The following is an 11,424-nucleotide window of genomic DNA, read 5'->3' on the forward strand; positions in this document are numbered from 1 at the left end:
TCCATCAAATTCAACAAAAGCTGGCCATCTCCAAGACATATCATAGTCAAATTCACAAAATAAACAGATAAGGAAAGAATCCTGAAAAAGGAAAAAACTCATTAACTTACAAGGTAAGACAGATAGGTTTCACAGCAGATCTGTCCGCAGAAACTTATGAGGCCAGAAAGAAGTGGCAGGAAATATTCAACATGCTGAATGTGAAAAATATGTCACCTTTGTTAGGTCACAATGATAAAATGAGAAGAACAGACTTGCCTTGGGTCTTCTTGGGGCTTTCATTATGGTGGAGGGGCAGGAGGCACTAAATCAAATGGTCATAAAAATGCAAATTAAATTTTTGAATGATAAAAGACCTATTCTAGGAAAAGTTAGAGTACGTAATTGGATACTCAACCTAGTTGAAGGGAGGCATTCAAAGAAGGTTTCTATAAACAAGCAATATTTTTTATGGGTATTGAGGAATGAATGGGAAATTAGCAGGATGGGTTGGTGGGGATGAGGAGAGAACATTCTGTGCAAAAGCACATGTGCATATGTCCCGTGGTAAGAGGGATTATGGCACGTTCAAGGGATTTAAGTAAGACCAATGAGGTTGAAACAGGAAGTCATGTTGTGTGCAGTAATAGTGGTAGGTTAGGTCAGAATCACATGATCTGTTTTAGGCATATTAGAGATTTAATCTTGCTAGAAAATTATAGGAAATTATTGGATACTCTAAGCAAAAGTATATGTGATCAGGTTTATGTTTTAAAAAGAATACTATACTGTACAGAGATGAATTTGTAGAAAAGTAAGAATGGATGTGAGAAGCCTACTTAGAAGACTACTGTAAAAATAGAGATGAAAATGGATCATTCTGTTCTTCCATATTCTTTGATTTTGTCCTTTTCTGGTTTTCAGCATTGTGCTTGGATCACACAGTACAAGATTTATGAATGAATAAATCCAGCTATGGCTTGGTGTAGGAGAAAAACTCAAACCAGCTATGTTGTATGTTTGTTGTTTATCACTGATCCCCATGCTCAATTTGAAAAACTTAAAAGTTCTATAGCATCATGAAGATACAGAAATCAAAATGTTCTAAATATAATAAATCATTCATTTGTGCATTAGGGAAGGAAGTTAGAGGAGTTCTAAGGATATAGGGCAGACATCCCATATTTCAATCCTTGTGGACTAGAAAGTTATTAAGCAAAATTAAAGGTCTGATTAAGACTGCAAAGGGTATTGAGATTCCTGAGATTCTTGGTAATTATGCAATAGAAATTTAATCCAAATTGGCAGGAAATTAGTCTTTGAAGGATAAGAAGATGATAACTAGGTCACTTGACAATATGGTGTGAATATTTTGTCTGAGCTTATAAGAAGAGGTCATTCTCACTGCTTCATTAAGACTCAGATTTTCTATTAAAATGAAGATATTCTAAATATGTTAGGCTTTAGAAAAAGAAATGTAGGAATTACAAAGAGATACTCTCTAAATTGCAAGTGCTTGCTGTCCATCCAAGAGTTGAACTAATAGCCACAAAAATGTGAAGTAAATATTTCTGCTTTAGATTCTCTCAAATTTATACCAAAAGTATTTAAAATATTATGAGTTAAAATAAAGTTGAGGCATTAAGACTTTGAAAATATTCTCAGTTGGTTTCATGAGCTGGGCTCAATGAGGTCTGGGTACCACAGTCAAAATCTCTAGTGTGTCCCCCTCAATGAAGGCCAAATCTATTGTAGCAGCACAGCAAGGGCCTGCATTAATTAGCTTCTACAGGGAGACTAGTATTTTTCTTTCTTTTCTTTTTCTATCTTTCTCTCTTTCTTTCTTTCTTTTTCTCTTTTTTTCTTTTCTTTTCTTTTTTCTCTTCTCTTCTCTTCTCTTCTCTTCTCTTCACTTCTTTTCTTTTCTTTCAGTTTATTTTCAGAGATCAGATCCAGAGCCTAAGTTTATTCACTTGGAGAAGTAGATTTTACGTTATAGAAGAAAAGATTAAAAACACAACCTTTGTTTCTTAAGTTCAACATATGAGTGAAATCATATGATATTTTTCTTTCTCTGACTGCTTTATTTCACTTAGCATAATACATTCTTGTTCCATCCACATCCTTTTAAATGGCAAGATTTCATTCTTTTTTTTTTTTTTAAATATTTTTATTTATTTCTAGGAGAGAGAGAGAGAGAGAGACAGCGTGAGCAGGGGAGGGTCAGAGAGAGGGAGATACAGACTCTGAAATAGGCTCCAGGCTCTGAGCTGGCTGTCAGCACAGAGCCCGACGCGGGGCTCGAACCCACGAACCGTGAGATCATGACCTAAGTGAAAGTCGGACGCTTAACCGACTAAGCCACCCAGGCGCCCCTAGATTTCATTCTTTTTGATTACCAAGTAATATTCTATTATATATATATTCCATATGTATATGGATGTATGTATGCCGCATCTTCTTTATCTATTCATCAGTTGATAGATATTTGGGCTCTTTCTATAATTTGGCTATTGTTGATAGTCCTGCTGTAGACATTGGAGTGCATGAGCCCCTTCAGATTAGCATTTTTGTATACTTTGGATAAATACCTAGTAGTGCAATTGCTGGGTTGTAGGGTAGCTCTATTTTTAATCTTTTGAGGAACTTCCATATGTTTTCCAGAGTGACTGCACTAGTTTGTATTCCAACCAACAGTACAAAAGTATTCCTCTTTCTCCACATCCTTGTCAACACCTGTTGTTTTCTGAGTTATTTTAGCCATTCTGACAGGTGTGAGGTGGTATTTCATTATGGTTTTGACTTGTATTTCCCTATTCATGCATGATGTTGACAATCTTTTCATGTGTCTGTTAGCCATCTGTATGTCTTCTTTGGAAAAATCTATGTTCGTGTCTTCTGCCCATTTCTTCACAGGACTATTTGTTTTTTGGGTACTGAGCTTGATAAGTTCTTTATAAATTTTGGACACTAACTTCTTTATACAATGTCATTTGCATATATCTTCTCCCATTATGTCAGTTGCCCTTTGGCTTTGTTGATTGTTTTGTTCACTGTACAGAAGGTTTTTATCTCGTTGAGGTTCCAATAGTTCATTTTTGCTTTTATTTCCCTTTCCTCCAGAGACATATCTAGGAAGAAGTTGCTCTGGCAGAGGTCAAAGAGGTTGCTTCCTGTGTTCTCCACTAGGATTTTGATGGTTCCTTGTCTTACATTTAGGTCTTTCATCCTAATCTTGGGTCTTAGTCTTGGGTCTTTCATGATTTATTTTTGTGTATGGTGTAAGAAAGTGGTCTATTTTCATTCTTCTGCATGTTGCTATCCAGTTTCCCAGCACCATTTGCTGAACAAATGAACATAGGGGAAGGGAAAGAAAAATAAGATAAAAACAGAGAGTGAGGCAAACTGTAAGAGACTTTTGAATACAAAGAACAAACTGAGAGTTGTTGGAGGGGTAGTACATGGGGGGATGGGCTAAATGGGTGATGGACATTAAAGAGGGCACTTGTTGGGATGAGCACTGGGTGTTATATATAAGTGATGAATCACTAAATTCTACTCCTGAACTCCTGAAACCATTATTACACTATATGTTAACTAACTTGTATTTAAATGTTAAAAAATAATCAAATAAAAAAAATAAAATAAGCACTGACCCCCACGCCCCCAAAAAGGACAGCCTTAAGTGAAAGGGTAATCTGATGACACAGGTTTTTATTGATTAGAGAGCCACTTTACCTCAGACCCAGTACAAATTCTGTGCTTCACAATGGAATTCCTCTCACCTTGTTGAGAAAGGAAATAACTAGCAAATAATATCCAGGACATTATTTCTGGGGTCCAGTAAATCAAGGATAATTATTTCTCTTACTAAAACCCATTTGTAGGACCCACAAAATTGTAATGTAGCAGATCAATATACAGGCTTTAGAGTCCTACACATGTGGGTCAGATCCTGGCTCTACCATTATTTACCATGAGACCTTGGTCACAGTACTAAATTTGTCTAGGCCTTATTTTCTTATCTCTAAGAAGGGGGTAATAATACTATTTACTTCATACAATTATTAGGGGAAGAAATGATCTCGTAAATATAAAGAACTTGGTACAGTGAATGGCACATAATAAATAAAAAGTAGCAAATACAATTTTTAAAAAATTGTAGCAACTAACCTTATTAGAAGGCTTTTCAGATTATTTGTGATCTTTATCTAGTTTTCATCACAGAAACCAAAGAATGAAAAATTTTTGTAGAGTATTATGCCAGTTTTATAAATATAGTGAATGTTCTGCAAATCTAACACAAATTCTCAGAGATAGATAATTTTAGGGCAAACATTAGTTCAAAATTCACCCCTAAGAATTATTATAAACTTCAATAAAAAATTGTCTACCCTATTAAGACATTTACAGTATTCTCCCTACTATGAGAGCCATGGATGGAGAAGTGTTAATGACATACTGTATGACTTTTTCTTATATTCAGATATAGTTTATTCCTGGGAAAATATTAGCTGTTTAGGCAAACTCAGCAAAAGCTAGTGACTAAAGGGAATAAAACTAATGCATACATTAAATAGAATATCTAGTATTTTCTTGATTTGTTCAAATGGGAGAAATCATGTAATTTTTTTGAAAAGTGCAATTTATATGAAAATGTAATTTCTAGGCATTCAGCAGCCCATTTACAGAGTAAGAAACTGTTGTCATAAATCCCCCCAAAATGCAATTTTACATTTTTGGGACTATTTATCAAAAGGAAATATTTTTCTGTAGGCACGATAGACAACTTATTATTATACATTTGGGGATTTTAAAGATTCATGTTTTGTTTTACAAACAGAGTGTTATTTCCAGCTGACTGCTTTGGGTTTCAGAACCAATATTATCATTAGCAAAGAAGCATACCAAGTTACATAAGCAAAAATAAAATCAAGCTATATTTGAACAGCACCTCAGAGGAAGTTTCTCAAGAAGTCATTTAAGTAATTTAAAATGTTTTTTTGTTTCTGATGGTCTGATATTCTACATATAGATAAAGTTTAATTGCCCTTGGGTTATTATTTTTAAAGGAATCTCAAAACTAAATCTTAATCCCTTAACTTCTAAGTACCTCACAGTGTTTCCCTTGTGATCATCTGGTTTATATTCTCTTTGCTAATTAATCCTAGAGAAGTTCCTCTAAGCATTCCTACCTACTCTATATACAAGTATGTGCTATTGATGGTATATTGAAAGAACCATTTTATAGATTATGGGGGCTATCTGCCTCACCCACAGTTTTTTCTTTGAAAAATCTTCCTCCTCTATGTGATTGAACACTTAACAGCCATTTTTTATCACATGATCCCCACCCTCTCAATCAAGGCTCTGCTAATAAGATTCTTTTTCCTATTACTCGAGTTTCTGAGCCAGCAGCCAGTTGCAGTCTTCATTGGCTGAGTGTTTCATTTTGGGGAAGTACTCATCTATACTATCCTTAAAAAGAGGGAAACCTAGTTTTCAGAATGAGAGAAACAGTGGACAGATTACGCAGAGAAAAGCAAACTCAAGTTCATGAAGTCCCTATAAATCAAAGAGAGTAATTTTGTTTTCCAACACTTTCCAGTTGCTGGTTACAGACCCTCATGAGAATCACTTACCCATGAGTTTTATTAGATTTTCTTGTGTCCTTATGAAAAATTTTACTTGTTGAAGTAGCTTGTGTGAGTTTCTGTTATTTGCAACCAAAGACCCTCTATTCTACTAAGGAGGTAATTAAAATCTGTGGCCTTGTATAGGGAAAAAAGTGATGGTCATGGTGGTGGAATTTTTTTCATATGAAATTGTGCAAGTCTGAATATAGACACCCTGTTAAAGCATTGAAAACTATTAGTAGCATAAGATATGAAAAGCATGTGTAATTTTAGTAATTCCTATCCATTGGCAAAAAGTAAAACATGATTACTTCATAGGCCAGGAACACTTTTTTAGCATCTTTGAGGAAGAACTTTTAGGAATAATTTATAAAACCTGAAGAGAAAACTACCCAAGGATTTCCAAGAGTAATTTTTACAGTCAGGAATTTTTGCTTATTTAGACTCTTACTCCTTCCACGGTACGTATTATCAGAGAAAATTTAATAATTCTCCTAAAGTCATAGGATGCATGCATGTCATAACTGAGATCAGTTTCAAGAAAAATGTTCTCAGCTACTCTGCTATTCTGCTTCCTGAAATGTCCTAAAATTTAGAGGTTGCCAAACTTAACTCTTCCAGAGAGTACATTTTGCAACTAGTGATATGTACAAAGGAAGAATATGAAAACAGAAACTTCTCATACTCTTTTATATACATCCTTTACTCCTTTTAGATGTTCATCTTCTACGTAGCTCCGCCCATTTTCAGGCTCAAGCCCACAAGACAATTTAAAATGCTGGGATATTATCATTATTTAGTAGCATGCACCGACCAATCCCCCAACTTTTATTGCCCCTGCCAGGACTTTTCTGGTGATTTTGTAGGATTAGTAGTCATACTTGAGATTTTAGAATGTAGGATATTGGCATGGAGAATCTTCCAAAGAAAAGAGGCTTCCAGTGAAAGATATTTGCTTCTTTATATACTATTTAAGTAATGGCTAAGTCTCACTGTAGGTAAATGACCACCTTTGTCAGCTATCACAATTTAAAATTGGGCTCTAAACACCTAAAAGTTCTTATTACTTTAAATAAAGCTGATAGCATCGGATGATTCTAGTATAATTTTACTTTAAGTGTGTTTAGGTGGCTCTCTATAGTTGACAGTGACAAATGAGGATAGCTTAAGGCCCTTTTCATATGCATTGATCCATGCTAAAAAGACCAATACAGCTCTTATTGTAATATATTGGGAGTCTGAGAAACAATGGACAAATTTGTGATGAGTCAGTTACCTAACTATAGCAAAATACATTAGCCCTTTTTTGTGATGAATGTAACAATAAACACCATGGCTCCTATAATGACTACAAACATCTCTGATAGAATTACTATAATTTTCTTCACTTAGAGAAATCCCATGCCACGTGATTTGGGGTTATACATATAGTGCCAGAGATTAGTTTAGATGGAGAGATAACAAGCAGGTTGCTTAAGTTATTATTGCTTCTACAAGTCTAGCAGCAAAAAGGAACATTAGGAATAATTGATAGTGAAGGGATAAAGGAGATAAAAAGAGATGGACTGGGAAGAATTTAATGACTCTTTGTGGCTTTACATCTGTCACAGTTTTTGTGCTACATTAAAGTTTCATTATTTTCACATTTTGTGTTTTCATATTTTTCCATCCCCTTCTTTCTGCTAAATTTACCAAGTAATACAATGTAGATAATGGAGAACTATTTCTACAAATGTCACTGAATGTGTTACTGAAAATGAACAAAGTGTTTCACGGATGCATTTCCTTCAAAATACATTTTCAATTAGTAGCAGAGGGTTTGTGTACAAAAGATGGTCTTTTAAAAATTATGTAGAAAAGAAACCATTGTATGAAAAAAATGAAAGGCTTAAATCGTGAATATTTGTATTTTTGTGCAATTTTAGTGGACCAAATGGTTGTGTCAACTTTCTATTACAAACTTCACTTTCTTATAATATTTGATGTTTACCTAGAAGTGCACTCTATCTCTCAGTTCCTTGACCTTTTGCTTACCACAGGATATATTTTATAAGTAATTTCTGCTAGTTTCACCAATAAGTTAAACAGACCCTATGTGTAAATATCTGAGAGCATTGATTGAAATTATTTTCATAATCCTGTATTAGCATAATAATTTTTTAAAGTAATTCTTCACTCAGAGTTAAGAAATGAACCATGACTGTATTCCCTCTTCATAACCGATCATCATACAACCTCTTGCAAGAACTTGTATTTTTGGTGCTTTAATTGAGTAGAAGTGAAAAGATTTTTAATACTTGTGCTAAGCATAGACATTTCATGGAGGTGTGGAGCAGGGCTATAACTCAAGATGCCACTATTTTAACCCAACACTGAACTTCTGTACCAGTGCTACAGAAAGACACAGTGAGGGCAAGGATCATATTTTCATTCACCATATATTTCTTTGACTCCCTATTTTGCTGTGAACACAACTATGCTTAGCTTTGGACATCATATAAGATAGAGTGTCTTCAGGTGATTATGGTCAGTCTTCCTGCATCTTCATTCTCCCCTCCTGTCTGGCATAGGGAATGTGCTTGTTAAATGTGTTTTGAATACCACATGTTTTGAATTCGACTCTGTTTGCTGGTCTTCATGCAAGAAATTCTAAAAGAGCACCAGCTACACAGTGTGCATGTTGTTGTCGCTAGTGAAAGTGTAAGAATTCCCCTGATTCCACTGCCATTTTTATTACTGAACTAGATCAACATCTCTTCCTTACTTATCTATGTGTTATGGAATGAGAGATGGAGATACCTTCTTATGGAATTAAGTGTTGGAAAAAGCTATGATATTGAGAGTTGAATTTGTCCTCATCAGGAAATATTGCTGAATTAACATCATCACTTGTAGTGTATTGTTCTATTTTGGGGTCACTTTTCATTTAGAGATTATTCTCGTAATTTTTTGGACTGCAATAATGTTTTGTAATAAGCAGTTTAATTGTTAGCACCCAGTCTGCCTCCTTTAGAAAAACTAAGTTGTACACGATGCATTTATGATTATATGTGGGCAAGTTAAAGAACAGTTAATAATAGAAATGCTTTCGTTCATATGTATTTGGAGTTGCATGTTGCATGATGTGAGAAAGAGTATTATATAATATCAAGACAGTTTGCTGTATTCATATACTTTAGCTCATTCAATAAAAACTTATTATAGCACTTCTTTGTACTGCTTAGGTTTTGTGTAAGATGATAAAACTGTGGCTAGAGCTGCCAAGGTTTAAGTGTGCCCTGTAGCTACCACCTTCATGTACAATGGTCACAATCATGTGTAGCCATGCTTGAACTTTCTAGGCAGCTCTTGTTAATGAGGAGGAGATGTAAGCTTGGAGCTAGAAAACTTGAGTTCAAATCTAGGCTTTGACTCTTTATGGCTTTATAGTTTTGATTAAGCTGATTTTCTTTCTTGAGCCTCAATTTCTCCTCATGTCAAAAATAGACAAATTGTGTGAGATAATGCATGAAAGCATTTGTAAACTCCAGAGAGGTTCCCAGATTTAGAATGTTGGAATTATTATAAAATATGTAGGGAGGTATTATTATGGAGCAAATGAAAAGCACTTTCAATGAAAATGTCATGCCAGCAGGGACTTTGCCAGAATATCTTAGCCAGGGCTTCTTTGAAAGCTGGACTCAGATTCTTGATTGGCAGCAGCATGCTTGGAGCACTACATGGCCCTGCTTCACTGCTCCCACTGTGTTTTCACAAAGCTTGCTCATTGTTAATTAAACTGAGCCAAGAGTGTCAGCATTTATTAGGCTAGACTCTGGACAAGCATGGAACTGTGAAAGCAAAAAAGAATTTAAAATTTGAGAAAGGTTATTGAAACTACATAGGCTTTGAGATTTACATACCTTGCCTCCTTGTATATTATAATTTAAAATAGGCATCTGTACCCAAACAAGGAAAATGCAAGAAATGTCCAGCTTTGTAATGCTGATGGACATCTGGATCTTTTAGTGCCATTGAAGCATTTAGATTTTTATCCCCAAGAGGTTTGCAGTCTTCACTCAGCTGGAACAAGTGGGAAAGGATCTCAGAAATAACAATGTTATAGCTAGAATGTCTAGAGTCATTTTCATCTGGATGATGCATTTTACCTTCTACATCTTTAAAATAGAAAAAAAGAGACTTGTTCTTTTTTTGTAACTGAGTAGCATAGCTCACATCTTGAAAAGCTATTGACAGACTCCAATTTCTCTGATATATTTAACCAGAAGGAGCTCTTGATGATGAGCGATCATTTACAGGTACTTTTAAAGGCAGGAGATAATGGAAGTGAGAATAAAGGGAGAAATTATTCCTATTCTTTACTGTGTCTTCCAGTTAAAAGATTTTTAGCCTTGTCTGAAGGAAACCTGCCTCATTCACCTGCCTGGTGATTATCGATGAATACTGACTTACATCTTTACCACACCAGCATTCAAGTGTCCTGTTTTTTCTTTATCTTTGAGAATGCTTCCTTCTTTGAGTCATTAAAGTCAGATCTAAAAGGGTTTTCTCCCACTCTACTTTAAATAAGAGCGTAGTCGATCTTAAGGAGTGTGTGTAGAAATAAATTGTACTTTGGTGCTTCTGTAATAACCGAAAGAAAAAAAAGTGGGATGGTGTCCTTGGAATTAAGGAGAGATTTGCTCACATTTACCAATATTTATATGGAACCAAATGATTCTTAAACAGATTAATACTAGTCAGTGACATATAAACATATCCCATTGTATCTGAAATTATGGCCAGGTACTCCTGTCTGTGTTACTGTGTGAAGGCATTACTATCAGTTACACAATTTTGCCTGTCAGCAGCTACAGTTTGTACAAATTTTCATGCATATTTCTCAGAAGATCTGTTGAGTATATAAAATGTATTTTTTTAAATATTAGATTGTTGTTTACTAGAAGTAAAAAGTTATAATGGGTGAATTGGTAGACATTAAAAGAGATTTAAAATAATCTCCTTTAAAAATAGAAACAAACACTACATAATTGTTTTATAGTTTTTGCTTAATTTTGTCAGAAATTAATTTGAGATAATTCTCTTACATTTGGTTTCCTACCATACATAGATCAAACAGGAGATCAGTTCTTTTCAGCATTTCTAAATTTTAACATGGTAAAATTTCATGTTTCATTGTAATAATTTGTAAGTGTTCAACCTATTTATAACAATCAATGAGAGAAATAAAATGGATCTTATGAAGAAACATTCATTAATGGGCAAGTATATGGGGATTAGAAAAATCTGCCTGAATCACAAGGCAGAGATGGCATTTAGTATCCAAGTCCACTTCTAGACAGAATTAGCAAAGGCTGCAGTGAAGTTAAAGCCTGCTGGTTGCAAAATTGGAAATTGGTTTCCTGGGGCTTTCTGTAAACTCTTCATTACTTTACTCAATCATGGTTCATTAGCAAGTTAACAGACAGAAGACCAGTGTACATTGGGATATATGTAGAGCCAATCCTTCCATTTCCTTGAGCATCACTTAAAACTCGAATGTCACAGCAGATTAGACATTGCATCAAGCTGTATTTTCATACAGTGCTGTACACGGTCAGCCCACAGATCATATCCACTTACACTGTTAAGTGTTTTTGGTTAATCACACATGTCATAGGGCAGCAAAGGTTTTAATTCAAAGTGACTCTGGTGAAACAAACAAACAAAAAAATCTCAAAAGACATCTGAAAGAGAAACAACTTGAAGAAACTCAGTTAAGAGATTTGACTAAAGTAGATTTAATGGTTCCCATTAACTTGGATCTAAT

The sequence above is a fragment of the Crocuta crocuta genome, unplaced genomic scaffold (genome assembly GCF_008692635.1).
Source record: "Crocuta crocuta isolate KB4526 unplaced genomic scaffold, BGI_CrCroc_1.0 scaffold205, whole genome shotgun sequence".
In the NCBI taxonomy this organism is placed as follows: Eukaryota; Metazoa; Chordata; class Mammalia; order Carnivora; family Hyaenidae; genus Crocuta; species Crocuta crocuta.